The sequence below is a fragment of the Lacerta agilis genome, chromosome 2 (assembly GCF_009819535.1).
Source record: "Lacerta agilis isolate rLacAgi1 chromosome 2, rLacAgi1.pri, whole genome shotgun sequence".
In the NCBI taxonomy this organism is placed as follows: domain Eukaryota; kingdom Metazoa; phylum Chordata; class Lepidosauria; order Squamata; family Lacertidae; genus Lacerta; species Lacerta agilis.
This window is the reverse complement of record NC_046313.1, coordinates 5,972,706-5,987,682: the sequence shown is the minus strand read 5'-3', so window position 1 is coordinate 5,987,682 and position 14,977 is coordinate 5,972,706.

Here is a 14,977-nt window from a genome sequence, read left to right as displayed (position 1 = left end):
GCCTGGGATTGAGGGCACATCCAAGGGACCTGTAATTTGGCCAGCAGACATCTTCTGGCTGGTTTTCTTTCTAGCAGCTTCAGGGAGCTCTCGAATGGATTTCTGGCTGGCCAAGGAACCAGCCACAGGGGTAGTAGATACTGGGATACTAAAGCCCATAGTCAAGCCCTCCTATATGAAGCTGGCTTCCTGTGAGTTGGGGTATAGGGCAATGAGAGTTTTCAAATGGGAAAGTTTAATCAGAATTGGGGCTAGAGTAAAGCATTTTTCATTTAGGGGCAGCGGTGTTGGCAACTGAGGAGGAATTACCCACTCCCTTTCATGGAGCTAAGGGGTCGTAGCCCCAAGCCCCATGAAAGGGTAACCGGAGGCTTTGGCACGAGATGTGAGGATGCGGAGCAAGGCACCTTTCACACTCATGCGTGTATTTACATAAGGTGTGGTTGCAAGACCCCTGAACGAACTCCCAGCACACCCTCCTGAAGGGGTCGTGTTTTAGCAGGAAATTTACTATTCTTTTGCATTCTCAGTTTTCTTCTCAGTGCTGAGGTTCACCATCAATTGCCACATGCTATTGTTCATGAGATCGCACAAGTGCACCAATTATTCAAAGCTTGTTTATGGAACTCTGGAACTCTGGATTGTATTGTTTGACAATTTGTATGGATTTGAAAGTTTCTTAATAAAAAATATTTTAAAAAACAAAAACAAAGCTTGTTTATGGAATTCCTTGTCCCGCCATTGCCTTGGCCTTGAGAAGGAGACTGAGGTAGTTGGCAAGATGCCAGGCTCTCTTAAGATAATCTAGCAGCTACCACACCCAAAAAGATATAAAAACCCTCCGGACAGTGAGAAAAAATGTGTTCAGCGGGTGAGTTCTTATTGTTCTTGCTTGAACCAGACTGTTTGGCTTCTCTTTTCCCTGGTTCCTCCTCAGGGCAGAGTAGGGAGAAAAAACCAACAAAATCCCAATTAAGAATTTTGTTGCTGACTTTTTGGGAATCTGGGGGGTCATCTGCACCAGTATGTGTTCCCTTTGATGTCGTCCTCGAGGACTGCCCCCAGAACTCAAACCTGACCCCATGTTTCCTGCATTAAGTTTCTCAAGATGCAAATCTGAGGTGCAATGTATGGCTATTAGTCGGTTGCAATGTTAAAATTCATTTATTTAATCTCTTTCTGTACTTAATCACCAATGATTCTAAGTGGTGAATGTGTGGCATTACAGTAGAAATTCTTTATGGTTATTTGTGGGATAACCAGCCTTAGATAAACAACTTACTTAAATCTAATCAATGCATGATGGGGTACTGTTGATCCCATAGAGCAGGCATTGTCAAACTCGTCCCTCCAGATGTTTTGGGACTACAACTCCCATCGTCCTGACCCCTGGTCCTGTTAGCTAGGGATCATGGGAGTTGTAGTCCCAAAACATCTGGAGGGCCAAGTTTACCTATGCCTGCCATAGAGTATGCTACACAGCCAGGTTTGCTTACCTTGGAACAGAAATGGGTTATCAACCCTCTTGTTCCCCTCCGTCTACCTCAAAAGTTGTTCTATCTAGCTCAACTGCATTGCTCTGAACAGCCACTCTTGAGTTCCCATCAGAACATTTACCACTTTGTAACTAAGTTTTTAAGCTCTATTTCACTGCCTGTGCAACTTTTCTGACGGATATGTGGAAAAGCACATGAGCGTGACCTTTGGGGAGTTTGTAAGTAAACCATTTTTAACTTACCAAGCATATAATCTTGGAAGTGGGTTTTTTTGGAATGCACATGGAAGAGCATATTTTAAAGGTCAAAGAACCTACATTTCCACACTTTGCTGGGAACTTCAGATCACTGCTGGGATTCTCTCACCAAAGAGTACTTGCCCCAAACTTGGATCTTGGCATTCAGGAATACACACACACACACACAAATATACTATCGCACCAATGTGATATTCTCATTGTTGCTTACATGGCAAACTTCTTCCCCACAAGGGAGTTTTGCCGAAACCTGTATGGTCCTGTTCCATATTTTATTTTATTTTATTTTATAAAATAGGGCCCAGAGCCCAAGGAAACCTGCATGGTCCTGTTCCTTTCCTACAAGTGGCCTGTCTTGTCCCTCTTTTCAAGCAGAATGCGCAGAGGTAACAGAGGATGCAGGAAGGAGGGTAAGAGGCATTCGTGCCAGGCAGGGCACCCTCCTCTCTGCAGCAAATGCTCTTCACCCATCTGAAGAAATAAATTCGTGGCACCTTGTAAGTAGTTGTCTTATTCACACAAACTTGATAAACGGTGAAAAATTGTTTTTGAACTAGAATATTTATTGTGTGAATAATTGTTGCTTATGTGCTGCACGGGTTGTTGTACTATTATTATTAACGGCACAGGTTGTATTTCTTCAGCAGTGTCATAGACAATGGCTGTGCCTGCAAGACAGGAAACTGCATTTCACCACCTCTCTCTCTCTCCCCCCCTCCCTCCCCACACCCCTCCTCCTCCTCTTCCTCTTCTTGTTCTTCTTCATCCTTAAGGAAAGATGTTCTATTCCATGGACCCCAATTCATGACCTGTATTATTATTCTCGTTCAGCAGGAAGACGTGTTTCTTGATTTTTTCCTCCCCATTTCAGGTGGGAGATCAGTCCTTTGGGACACTGGCGTAGGAAGGGTGGGGTGATAGGGGTGGGGTGCTCCAGGCAGGGCGATCCCGCTAGGGTTCCATCTCAGCTCCACCCACCCACCTGCGCTATGCGCCACTTCCCCAGAACGTGCGTGCGCCACCCCCGCCCCACCTGCTTCCTGCCAACAGTGCCGGAGCATGAAGATCCGCCACTGCTTTTGGGCCCCTTCTGACATCAAGGGCAGCCATACTTTGAGTAGAGGTCGGGGGGGGGGGGAATTCAGTATTGTTTACATTTTTTGTAATACTACATTACACACACTCACACACACACACACATTCAATTATACATTTTCTTTCTTTGTATCTGTGACTTCTGTCCACCTTTGCTTAGCATCATTTAATTATTTTTATATCATTAAATATTGTGTTAAAGAGATATATTTTACATAGTAACCCATAAAATCTTTTAAAATTATTTTTTAACCTTAAGTTTGCAAATTTCATTCTATGCGTATCAATAAATGTAATTTGGTCACAAGAAAATTTATCCAAGGAAAATCAGAGGGAGATTGTAAGGGGGAGAAAAGGATTTAGTACTGTCAGATTGGGTAAGGTTCTGATTCTTCCTTTTACCTCTTTTTTCCTTTATTAGCTGGACTATAAAACGCATGATATAAAGGGATAATATAGAGACGTAAGGTTTTTCAAAAATAATTTTTATTGAAAGTAATTTAACTCCATACAATTTATCAACATGACAACAAATTTTCCCCTCCCCCCCGGACTTCCCTCAGCTCCCTTATCTGATTGTTTAATCATATTGTTTCTGCATGTTACACAGTTGTACACATCATTTTTCCATTGTTCATATTCATATTCTGCTATCCCCTCTTCAGCTGCTTTTTTCCTTCTTGGTCTGCCCTTGCGTTCTCTCCTCTCCTCCTTTCCTCTGCTCACACCTCCTCCACCCCTGTTCTTCCCTCGGCGTCCATCTCCTCCTTTCTCCTTTCTCCTTCTTACACATCTTCTGCTGGCAAGACTTGAATTCTTTTCACCTTGTGAACTGGTGCCGTTTTCCACAGCAAACACTGCATGCTATCATCATCATTGAAAGTACTGTGACTGAAAGGCAGAGAGAGAGAATATTAGCTTCTTGAATTGCTAGCCAGGAGTTAGAACAGGGGCCAGCAACCTTTTTCAGCCATGGGCCGGTCCACCGGCCCTCAGACCATGTGGGGGGCCAGACTATATTTTTTATGGGGGGGGCACGAGGGGAAATGAATGAATTCCTATGCCTCACAAATAACCCAGAGATGCATTTTAAATAAATGCACACATTCTACTCATGTAAAAACACACTGATTCCTGGACCATCTATGGGCCAGTTTGAGAAGGCAATTGGGCCGCATCTGGCCCACAGGATTTAGGTTGCCTACCCCTGAGTTAGAACAACCCAACCTCCTAATAGAATGAATAGACTCACCAAAAAAGGGACAGTTGTGGCTTTTACATTTGTCTTGTGTCCTCTGGAATTACTAGAGGGCACAAGAGTTGCTAACAACAAGAGCTCTAGAACTAAGGCCCGGGAGCCTTAAAATGCATCTCTGGGTTATTTGTGGGGCCTGCCTGGTGTTTTTACATGAGTAGGATGTACCCTTTTATTTAAAAGGCATCTCTGGGTTATTTGTGGGACATAAGAATTCGTTCATTTCTTTCCTTCAAAATATAATCCGGCCCCCCACAAGGTCTGAGAGAGGGTGGCTCGGCCCCCTGATGAAAAGGTTTGCTGACCAGTTCTAAACGTCCACTGCCTTGCAGCCAAACTCAATCATGAGAAAGTACATTGTATATACAAAGAAATAAAAAAGCAATAAACTACAATTACAAATCACTGAGCACCCTACCATTTGGCATAGATGATACATAAGGAGAAACATGGGGGGTGGGGGGAGATGCCCCTGGTGGGAGACCAACTCATCACAACACTGCGGTTGTGGAGCAAAGGTAAAGGCACCCTTGGGTGGGTGGGGCAGGCAGGGTGCTGCTATGGGCTCCTCGTTTACTGCACAGAGGTGTGTGAAGCCAAGATGGCCACCGTGTAAGGTTTCTCCTTCCAGCTCTCTCCGACCCCTTCTCCTGAATTGGATTTTATAACCGTTGGAGTGAGTTATTTACTTTAGTTTTGCATTTGGCTGGACTCTCCACCGGTATGATGCCAGATTTTAATTAAGTCTGACGAAGGAGGATTGTCTTGGATTGATCTGGGCCTCTGACTTTGCCTTGATGGCTAAGGGGGAAATAGTGGCAGCGTGAGCCCTCTGAACCAAGCCGTTTAACCAGATCAAAAACAAAATCTGAACCATTGAGCCTGACAGACTGGGCAATTGCCGAATTTGCACAAGAGGTACCTGATGGGCATAAACAAGGATGAGGGGACTTATGGAGGAGGGGGAGAATGCGCCCGGCGCTGACCCACAGTCTCCTCACAGTTCTAAATCTCAGCAGTTAAACTGCCGCTTTGAAGATCCCTCCAAGCAGCCAAAAGGCCCAAGGTCGAGACCACAGGAAAAATGACAGAGATTAAAGTATCCCCATTAATTCACACCGCTGCCCAAACAACCCCCCCCCCAAGCTATCTCCCCCATATGGAGCTACCGAGGAAATTGCTATGTTGGTTAGGAGAACAAAGTCTACTTACCGGTAGGCCATTGGTATTGATGCTTCGAAAGTTGGAGAGCATTGAGAACTCTGTAGCCGGTGGTCAAGGGGCGGAGAGCCCGGTGCGCTCCCTCGGGTGAGGAGTGCTGAGTGGGGACCACCGGGCAGGCTGGAGTCCCCTAATCCTCCCAGGGAGAGCCCCCAAGATGCACAGTCCATATGACACTCTCCTCTCTAGGCTTTCAGCTGTGAAAGAACACAACTTTTATAACTGCAAAGCCTGCGATGAGCCCCTGCTTGTGATCTGCCTTGCTTGGCTGAACGTGCGTTGCTGGGGGGGGGGGGATCCCACCTCCTAGGTCCCCACTAGGAAGGGGGGCGACTCTGCCAGCTTGGCTGAAAGCAGGGTGCAGAATCCGCCCTGCTAAGAGTGTGTCGAATTGGAGGAAGCAGGTGGTGTGCTTTGGGTTGGCTGCGCAGGTGGTGGGTGGGAGGCTGGGAAAGGGTGGGTGGGGGCTTGGAGTGGGGTCCGTTCTGCAGCATCCCAACAGCATCTGCTCCAGAGCCAATTTTCTGGGGCCAAGGCCGCAACAGAGTGCCTCTGGGCATGTGCAGAGAGAGGTCCCATTTGCTGGCTGCTGAACAAGCATTCATTGCCACTTTCCTGCTTTGTATAGTTTGTTTACCTTTGCATACCAACCTTCATCTCGGTGCAGTTTGCAGCTTAAAAATGCAATGGAAAAAATGCAAAATAGATAATAAGACAAAATAATAAGCAAGAGCAAATACAAAGAAAGACCCCCTCCCCCCACATATTTCAAAAGGTATTGGATGTTAACCAGCCAGAGGCAGAGGCTGCAATAACAAGGGTGAGCTGAGACATGGAGCACGCACAGAGTGCCTTTCCTTCCACAGTGTGGAGCCAGCACTGCTGCAGGTGCCTCATAATACCCTCTTTGCATTTGTAAGAAAACTCTGGAACTCCCTGCCTATTGACATCAGTCAGGTGCCTTTGCAGGACTCTTTCTGCTGAGAACATTTCTGCTTTGACAAACCTTCAGGATAGCTCAGATACTTGGACCATGGTGCTGATACGCCAAGGTTGCAGGTTCGATCCCTGTATGGCATAGCTGCCTATTCCTGCATTGCAGGGGGTTGGAATAGATGATCCTCGGGGTCCCTTCCAACTCTGTGATTCTAAGGCCTGACCAGATGCTTAGAAAGCCGATGTCTTAATCTGTTTTTTGTTGATTGCTGGCTTTATTCTTTGATTGTTCTGAAGAGTTGCATTTACCAATAGATTTATTGACTGACTCTCTTCATCAATTGCTCTCAGGTTTGTTTGGTTTTGTGTGTGTGTGTGTGTGTGTGTGTGCGTGTGTGTGTGTGCGCGCGCGCGCAATAAATAAAACTCCACAGGGGTGCTGCAGGTTTCCATCTAGGGCCAAAAGTGGGGCATCCCAATGGGGCAGGCCCTGGGAACCAGAGAATGTCTTTGATCCGCAGAATTGTAGTGTTGCGTGGTACCCCCAAGGGTCATCCATCCCAACCCTCTGCAGTGCAGGAGTCCAGTGCCAACATTTGGGGAAAACACCCATATCCCTCTAGGGTAATTCATTTCGGGGGTCACCAAATAGCCCTCTTCCCCTACCACCTTAGGGTGCCTTCCCCTGCCCGAGAAACGAGGGGGAGGGGCGGTTGAGGAATCTCCCCTGCCTGCCTTCATTCCCCCTGCTCACAATGTAAATAAAGCAATGTAAATAGACCAGAAAATAACACTTTTAACTGTATATTATTTTTCCTTCCCCGGGTACCAATTTACTTTGCTACGCCACTGAGCCTCTGAGAGAGAGAGAGAGAGAGAGAGAGAGAGAGAGAGAGAGAGAGAGAGAGACCGTGTGACACACCAGGCTAAAATTGTTGTTGTTGTTGTTCAGTCGTTCAGTCGTGTCCGACTCTTCGTGACCCCATGGACCAGAGCACGCCAGGCACGCCTATCCTTCACTGCCTCTCGCAGTTTGGCCAAACTCATGTTAGTAGCTTCGAGAACACTGTCCAACCATCTCATCCTCTGTCGTCCCCTTCTCCTTGTGCCTTCCATCTTTCCCAACATCAGGGTCTTTTCCAGGGAGTCTTCTCTTCTCATGAGGTGGCCAAAGTACTGGAGCCTCAACTTCAGGATCTGTCCTTCTAGTGAGCACTCAGGGCCGATTTCCTTGAGAATGGATAGGTTTGATCTTCTTGCAGTCCATGAGGCTAAAATTACTGGTTTCCAAATCCCACCCCTCTCCAACCATCAGTAAGATGTTGTACTGACATCTCTCTCTCTCTCTCTCTCTCTGTGTGTGTGTGTGTGTGTGTGTGTGTGTGTGTGTTTGTGTGTGTGTGTGAAACCCGTCTTTACGTATAAGCTAAACAATCTATAGCTTAGAGTCCCACTCTCTTGGGGGCCCCAAAAAAATTTAATGGAGAAAACCCGGGGTGTACATTTAAAAAGTATAAGATAAAAAGCAAAATAAAATACTTTGATACAATTCAGATACCTAGTAGGTCCGCAAATTACCATATAGCATATATTCAACATAAAAAACAGTGACAATTTGTTGTTGACAAAAGACAGCTGGACATATAAAGGGCCCCATTACCTTCAGTAGCTTAGGGCCTGAGACAGAGCCTGGGTCGCCCACGCCTGAACCCGGCATATGGCAACCCTCACCTAGATACAACCCTCGAGCCCCCCCCCCCTTCTGCCTGAAATACAGATTGACACTGTCTAATCTCCTGTTGAAAAGGGTTCCGTCTTAAAGCAAAGAAAATGTTCCCCATGCCCCTCCTTAGATTTGGACCTCTTAGGAAGAGAAATCGAGAAACTAACATATCCCTTCAGAACCCAAAATATTTAGGTTATCTCCTGCGCAGGTATAGGGCAGCATACACATCAAATAAATAAATGCAGAAATAAATACATATATTTGCATCACTAACTTTTCTTTTGTTTCCTATATCCCACACACAGGTCTGAAAGTATTAAAATTCTGCCACGTCACCGGCAGCAGCAACTTTCAACAGGTCACTGACTCTCTGGAACATGCCCTGACGTCTTGCTCCCCTTGCATCCGCTACTGTCCAGGATGGGATGCAAAACTCTTTTACGTTCCTCTCTCTTACTTGCCAGCCTCCGTTTATGACTTTCTGATGAGATTCATTTGGCCCAAACCAGCACAAGGCATGTAGCAGATTCTGAAGAAACATGTCAGTTCTCCAAATGAACCAAGGAAGTCGGTTGTTTCTCTTTTCTGAAGTTCTAAACCAGTGGTTCTGACACTTTTCTTCCCACGGACCACTTGAGAATTGCTGAAGGTCTTGCTACCTGTTGCAGCAACGTCTGTGTGCCATGGTAGGGTGGTCAGTGATTTTTAATTGTAGTTTATTTCTTCTTTTATTTCTTTCTATATACAATGTGTTTTCTTGCATTCCAGTTTGAATTCTATGTAGTTGAGGTGTATGAAAAGATCTCTCTATTGCACTGTAATGTCCTACATAGTAAGCATTTCTCTCCTAGCATAGAGATGCAGCACTGGAAAACTTGTTGGATGTGGCATTTGGCCTATAGTTTGAGTAAAGAAATGAATCCCTTTGTTGGATCCCCAAAGTACAGTGAGTTTAAGGCAGGGTGATGATATTACCTGAGGGTTAAGCTCAGGGTCCCAATGACTTTCTGATGAATGAGTTTGTCTGCAAGGCAGTGGAGATTTAGAACAGGGGCCAGCAAACTGTTTCAGCAGGGGGCCGGTCCACTGTCCCTCAGACCTTGCGGGGGGCCGGACTATATTTTGCGGGGGGGGGGGAGAATGAATGAATTCCTATGCCCCACAAATAACCCAGAGATGCATTCTAAATAAAAGCACACATTCTACTCATGGAAAAACACACTGATTCTGGGACTGTCCGCGGGCCAGATTTAGAAGGCGATTGGGCAACATCCGGCCCCCGGGCCTTAGTTTGCGTAGCCATGCTGTAAGACTTTCAGAATCCTGTCAGATCCTTCACATAATTTGTTGGCTTGTGGTGGTGCATGGTCATGGTCTTGATGACTTGGGCTAATCTGATCTTTTGAATAAGTGCATCTCCTAAATGCAGGGGCTTTGCTATAGGTGGCCTTTATATCTTTTAGGAATGACACCTGTGCAGTTCATTGCATTGTAGCAATAATCCTCCCCCTTTTGCACATGGTTTGTTCCATTCCTTTTGCCTTGTACACATGTATAGGTAACTCCTTTGAAGTTCATTGGAGTGTAAACTAAATGTCCACAAGGTCTCCCTTTGTGGAAGTGGATTTCCTTTCAGTTGCAAACTGTGTTGTTGTTGTTCAGTCGTTCAGTCGTGTCCGACTCTTCGTGACCCCATGGACCTGAGTACGCCAGGCACGCCTATCCTTCACTGCCTCTCGCAGTTTGGCCAAACTCATGTTAGTAGCTTCGAGAACACTGTCCAACCATCTCATCCTCTGTCGTCCCCTTCTCCTTGTGCCCTCCATCTTTCCCAACATCAGGGTCTTTTCTAGGGATTCTTCTCTTCTCATGAGGTGGCCAAAGTACTGGAGCCTCAACTTCAGGATCTGTCCTTCTAGTGAGTACTCAGGGCTGATTTCTTTGAGAATGGATAGGTTTGATCTTCTTGCAGTCCATGGGACTCTCAAGAGTCTCCTCCAGCACCATAATTCAAAAGCATCAATTCTACGGCGATCAGCCTTCTTTATGGTCCAGCTCTCACTTCCGTACATTACTACTGGGAAAACCATAGCTTTAACTATACGGACCTTTGTCGGCAAGGTGATGTCTTTGCTTTTTAAGATGCTGTCTAGGTTTGTCATTGCTTTTCTCCCAAGAAGCAGGCGTCTTCTAATTTCGTGACTGCTGTCACCATCTGCAGCGATCATGGAACCCAAGAAAGTGAAATCTCTCACTGCCTCCATTTCTTCCCCTTCTATTTGCCAGGAGGTGATGGGACCAGTGGCCATGATCTTAGCTTTTTTGATGTTGAGCTTCAGACCATATTTTGCGCTCTCCTCTTTCACCCTCATTAAAAGGTTCTTTAATTCCTCCTCACTTTCTGCCATCAAGGTAGTATCATCAGCATATCTGAGGTTGTTGATATTTTTTCCGGCAATCTTAATTCCGGTTGGGGATTCATCCAGTCCAGCCTTTCGCATGATGAATTCTGCATATAAGTTAAATAAGCAGGGAGGCAATATACAGCCTTGTCGTACTCCTTTCCCAATTTTGAACCAATCAGTTGTTCCATATCCAGTTCTAACTGTAGCTTCTTGTCCCACATAGAGATTTCTCAGGAGACAAATGAGGTGATCAGGCACTCCCATTTCTTTAAGAACTTGCCAACTGTAGCTGGGCATTTAACAATAAACCCCAAGCATACTGTGCCTGCACACCCTTTTCTTAATGCATTCTCATACATAGTCTGCTGGCTGAACTTGGATCCTCCTGGCCTTCTGAACAGTGAGCACAGTAAACACTGCAAGCTTACTCAGAGTCACCTGCTTCCGCTGAATAGTGGGAGGAGATAGATGACTAAGTGTTTTTTCTTTACTCCGCCATTATTCCATTCACGGACTGTCTTTCTCTCCCCTCTTCAGCCGCTTTTTCCCTTCTTCGTCTGCCCTTGCGTTCTCTCCTGTCCTCCTTTCCTCTGCTCACACCTCCTCCACCCTTCGGTCTCGTGTGTTCCCTCGACTTCCTGTTCTTCCCTCGGCATCTCTCTCCTCCTTTCTCCTTTCTCCCTCTTACACATCTTCTGCTGGTTGGACTTGTATTCTTCTGGCCTTGTGATCAGGTGTTCCTTTACCACAGCAGGCACAGCAAACACTGCATACTATGATCATCATTGAAAGTACTGTGACGGAAAGGCAGAGAGAGAATATTAGCTTCTCGAATTGCTAATTTGTCTAAGAATCTCCGGGTTCTTAAACCAATTCTGCTGGTAAAACTTGAATTCTTTTCACCTTGTGAACAGGTGTCCCTCTACCCCTGCGGCCACAGCGAAAAGGTCAGGCTATGGCCCACATTGAAAGTAAGGTCACTGAAAGAGAGAGAGAGAGAGAGAGAGAGAGAGAGAGAGAGAGAGAGAGAGAGAATATTAGCTAATTGTAAGCCAAGAGTTAGAACAGGGGTCAGCCATTTCAAAAAAAGGACACATTCTACTCATGTGAAAACACACTGATTCCTGGACCATCCGTGGGCTGGTTTGAGACGGCCATTGGACATGAGTAGAATGTACCCTTTTACAATGGTACCTCGGGCTAAGAACTTAATTCGTTCCGGAGGTCCGTTCTTAACCTGAAACTGTTCTTAACCTGAAGCACCACTTTAGCTAATGGGACCTCCTGCTGCCGCTGCGCCGCCCGAGCACAATTTCTGTTCTTCTCCTGAAGCAAAGTTCTTAACCTGCAGCGTTATTTGCGGGTTAGATCCTGAATGACAAAATAGATCATTCTGATTCACCCCAAAAGTTGCAAGCATGATTCATACTTACCAATGAACAAGATGGCGATGAAATAAACCAAAATTTTCGAGGGTTCTGCCTCCATAATTAATTTTTTCCTAAAAAATGATGTCAAAAATTAGGGGGCATCTTATACTCTGGACCATATTCCCCCATTTTCTTAAATCTGAGTCTCCCCAAATAGGGGGCGTCTTAAACATGAAAGAAGAAAGGGCTTACTTACGTGTCTACTCCTCTGAACTTCCGCAGAAAGTGCCTGGGATCCAGCTGAGGTCATAATCCTGTAGAATTCCATATTCTCCGTTCTGTTCCACTGAAAATCCTTTTGAAAATACATGAAAGAAGAAAGGGCTAACTTATGTCTCTACTGCTTTCACCTTCTGAGAGAATATTACCTTGTGGAATTGCTAACCAGGAGTTAGAACAAGCCAACCTGCTAATACAATGAATAGACTCTGGCTTGTGGGTTTGGCTGTTTCATCTTGCTCTCAAATGTGGGCCATAGCCTGCACTTTTTGCTGTGCCCGCAGTGGTAGAGGGACTCCAGGTTCTTAAACAAATTCTGCTGGTAAAACTTGAATTCTTTTCACCTTGTGAACAGGTGTCCCTCTACCCCTGCGGCCACAGCGAAAGGTGCAGGCCAGGGCCCACATTGAAAGTAAGGTCACTGAAAGAGAGAGAGAGAGAGAGAGAGAGAGAGAGAGAGAGAGAGAGAGAGAGAGAGAATATTAACTAATTGTAAGCCAAGAGTTAGGACAGGGGTCAGCAACATTTTTCAGCCGCTCCACCATCCCTCAGACCATGGGGGGAGGGGCAGACTATATTTCTTTAGGTGGGGAATGAACGAATTCCTGTGCCTCATAAATAAGCCAGAGATGCATTTTCAAAAAAAGGACACATTCCACTCATGTGAAAACACACTGATTCCTGGACCATCCGTGGGCTGGTTTGAGACGGCCATTGGGCATGAGTAGAATGTACCCTTTTACAGTGGTACCTCGGGTTAAGAACTTAATTCCTTCCAGAGGTCCGTTCTTAACCTGAAACTGTTCTTAACCTGAAGCACCACTTTAGCTAATGGGACCTCCTGCTGCTGCTGCCGCCAGAGCACAATTTCTGTTCTTTTCCATACTTACCAATGAACAAGATGATGATGACAAAAACTGAAATACTCCACGGTTCTGCCTCCATAATTGGATTTTTGCCTAAAAAATAATGTCAAAAATTAAGGGGCGTCTTATACTCTGGGCCATATTCCCCCATTTTCTTAAATCTGAGTCCCCCCCAAATAGGGGGCGTCTTAAACATGAAAGAAGAAAGGGCTTACCGTATTTTTCGGTCCATAAGGCGCTCCGGACCACAAGACGCACTTGTTTTTTAAAGGGGAAAAACCAGGAAAAAAATATTTTCCTGGTTTTCCTCCTCTAAAAAACACGGAGGGGAGTGCTGGAGGGGAAGCCCCTTCTCCCTTCACAGCGGCTCATCCCCGCTTCCTTAAAGGGACATGGGGACGAGGGGAGAAGGTTTCTCCCCTCCTCCCCATGTCCCTTTAAGGCAACAGGGGATAAGCCTGCTTTTGGCATCGGGGCGCAGGGTGGTGGAGAAAGCAGCAGCATCCCCGCTGTTTCCTCCACCATCCCATGCCTTGCACCGATCCCAAAAGCCTGATTTTGGGATTGGCGGGCAGCGCGTGGGGTGGTGGAGGAAATCCTCTACCAACCTCCCTGCCGCCCACCGATCCCAAAAGCAGGCATCGCAGCTGCCTCCCCCCACCTCCCGCCGAATACGGCGGGGGATGGGGGGAGGCAGCAGAGATGTTGGTGGTTCGTGCTAGCAGCTCCGTTCACGGAGCTGCTGGCACGATCCACCAACATCCCCTTCGCTTCCCGCCGCCTGCCCCCATCCCCCGTCGCGTTCGGCGGGACGTGGGGGGAGGCGGCGGAGGTGTTGGTGGATCGTGCTAGCAGCTCCGTTCACGGAGCTGCTGGCACGATCCACCAACATCCCCTTTGCTCCCCGCCGCCTCCCCACATCCCCCGTCGCGTTCGGCGGGACGTGGGGGGAGGCGGCGGAGGTGTTGGTGGATCGTGCTAGCAGCTCCGTGAACGGAGCTGCTGGCACGATCCACCAGCATCCCCTTTGCTCCCCGCCGCCTCCCCACATCCCCCGTCGCGTTCGGCGGGACGTGGGGGGAGGCGGCGGAGGTGTTGGTGGATCGTGCTAGCAGCTCCGTGAACGGAGCTGCTGGCACGATCCACCAACATCCCCTTCGCTTCCCGCCGCCTCCCCCCATCCCCCATCGCGTTAGGCGGGACGTGGGAGGAGGCGGCGGAGGTGTTGGTGGATCGTGCTAGCAGCTCCGTGAACGGAGCTGCTGGCACGATCCACCAGCATCCCCTTCGCTTCCCGCCGCCTCCCCCCATCCCCCGTCGCGTTCGGCGGGAGGTCGGGGGAAGCAGCGGAGATGTTGCTGGATCGTGCTAGCAGCTCCGCTCGCCGAAAGAAGCTTCTTTCGGTGAACGGAGGTGCTGGCATGATCCAGCAACATCGCTGCTGCCTCCCCCCACCTTCCGCCGAACGCGACGGGGGATGGGGGGAGGCAGTGGGAGCGAAGCCTTCGCTCCATAAGACGCACAGCGATTTTCCCTTCCATTTTAGGAGGGAAAAAGTGCGTCTTATGGAGCGTAAAATACGGTACTTACGTCTCTACTTCTTCCACTGTTCGTACAAAGTGCCTGGGATCCAGCTGAGGTGCATAATCCTGTAGCATTCCATATTCCCCGTTCTGTTCCGCTGAAAATCCTTTTGAAAATACATTAAAGCCCTTTGTAAAACCTGCGTAGCTTTCAGGTTTCCTCCATGGCGCTGCTGGGAGAAGAGCAGGTGGGCGATTGCGGTGGGTCTGAGGACTCCCTGCGCCTCCCAGTGGCAGCTTCGGGCACTGCAGAGCTCTTCCCGAGCTTTGTTCTTGCTCTTTCCTGGAGTCCCGTTTTTGCTCTCAAATGTGGGCCATAGCCTGCACTTTCTGCTGTGCCCGCAGTGGTAGAGGGACAGCTGTTCACAAGGTGAAAAGAATCTCTGGGTTCTTAAACCAGTTCTTCGGGTAAAACCTGAATTCTTTTCACCTTGTGAACAGGTGTCCCTCTACCCCTGCGGCCACAGCGAAAGGTGCAGGCTAGGGCC